Source organism: Sinocyclocheilus rhinocerous, unplaced genomic scaffold, assembly GCF_001515625.1.
Source record: "Sinocyclocheilus rhinocerous isolate Xijiao unplaced genomic scaffold, SAMN03320098_v1.1 scaffold2098, whole genome shotgun sequence".
NCBI lineage: Eukaryota > Metazoa > Chordata > Actinopteri > Cypriniformes > Cyprinidae > Sinocyclocheilus > Sinocyclocheilus rhinocerous.
This window is the reverse complement of record NW_015645072.1, coordinates 1-2,066: the sequence shown is the minus strand read 5'-3', so window position 1 is coordinate 2,066 and position 2,066 is coordinate 1.

Below are 2,066 nucleotides of genomic sequence, written 5' to 3'. Positions count from 1 at the left end.
TCACGTGTCTGGGCATTAAACACGCTGAGGTGGCGTTCGCGGATGAGTCATGTTCCCATCGCGGGAAGATGACCATCTCGGAGCTGCGGGCCAGGCTCCGTTTCCTCCAGGAGGGCGGAGCTCCGTTGCCTCTGCCACGATCTAGTGTTCATCCTGGCGGCAGCCAGGCGTGGACTACTTCGGTCAGTAGCACGGGCAGTCTGAGGGTTACAGTGGTGGCAAAGGAACCAGGTAAGCGTTGCACCGCACACTCAGACCCCTCTCCGGTCCGCTCTCAAGCCACCCGAGTTGGGTCCCTGCGTTCCACCTTACTGCCCCACTGCGGGTACAGAGGTGGTTCTGCTGGTCCCGCTTGCACGGTATATGGGTGCCTGGCTAGCGCTACCCAACCCGTCTCTTTGGCTTCTGCGGCACTCACCGGGTTCAAGTTACACCGGACTGTCGCCAAACCTTCACCCCGTGGTCAGACCTTACGTTCCTCTGGGCAGGAGTATAAAAACAACACAGACAAATAAACAACATAAAAAACTTGATTTTCACCACAGGGGGACTTTAACGTCGGTAATAATTTCACCAACGCATCTAATAGCCTTTCCCGTATGTTCCCTTATGGTTTTAACACGAATGCAACCAAAAATCATGGTTCGTGTAGCCATGGTAACCGCAAATTAACCATGGTTTTGTTACTTCAAATAATAATTTACAAAGAAGTATTAAGATAATATATAGATTTTTTGTGGTTAGGCCTATATAAACAGACCGAAGCCAACAACAGCCTTTAAAATGACTTAAAATGCATTATATAAAAACCATTAGGCAATAATGATTGGCTAATTTATAATTATATGGTTTCATTGAATAACACTGTTAAATACATAATGTAATACAGAATAAACAATTTATGTACATTACATGTTATTACAAATGCCTGCAAAGGGAGCCAAAGGACTGGTAATTGCTGCTGTCATACTTACAGGACAATCAAAGGCTGTTTAATAGGCTATTGACCAAACATTTAATTCAAATATCCACTTAATCTTAAATTTTTGGCCACCTTTTGCTATAGATGACACAGCCTCAATGATTTATAAAAAAAAACATGGACATCACAACCCTTGTCCCTTACAAAAAATTAACCATGGTTTTATCGTAAAACTGCTTAATTTTCTTTTGCGTGATTTCTGAATGCTTGAGACTATAAAATCAACCAGACAACTGTATTAATAAAATCATAGCCATAACTGTCTAGAGCTACAATTGTAATTTGTAAATAATACAATTTATTTACTTTTATATTTTATTAAAGTTCTATTTTGACCCATATAGTAGGTTTTTTTTTGTTTGTTTGTTTGTTTTTTTTACTTCCATAATATTTGAGGGAAAGGGCACAACAATACAATCCTGCTTAGGGCACCCATTTGGCCAGCAGCGGCCCTGGATGCAGGGCAACAGAGACATCACAACCCTTGTCCCTTACAAAAAATTAACCATGGTTTTATCGTAAAACTGCTTAATTTTCTTTTGCGTGATTTCTGAATGCTTGAGACTATAAAATCAACCAGACAACTGTATTAATAAAATCATAGCCATAACTGTCTAGAGCTACAATTGTAATTTGTAAATAATACAATTTATTTACTTTTATATTTTATTAAAGTTCTATTTTGACCCATATAGTAGGTTTTTTTTTGTTTGTTTGTTTGTTTTTTTTACTTCCATAATATTTGAGGGAAAGGGCACAACAATACAATCCTGCTTAGGGCACCCATTTGGCCAGCAGCGGCCCTGGATGCAGGGCAACAGAGAACGTAGTTAGAATGTCCCTAAAATTCAAGATATGGGGCAAAAATTCCCATTTGAGTTTTTGTCTCATATTTACATCATATAGTTAAGCAATATTACACGAGCAATAGGCTAAGTGCAATATCACACGAGTGCAAATGTGATACTGATCTTATACAACAGTTCAGTAAGTAAAAAGTTAATATTGTGTAACAGAGACGCTGGAGTTTGGTTAGAACCCATGAGCGGAAGTTTATTAAAGGTCAAGGTTTTAAACAGATGTC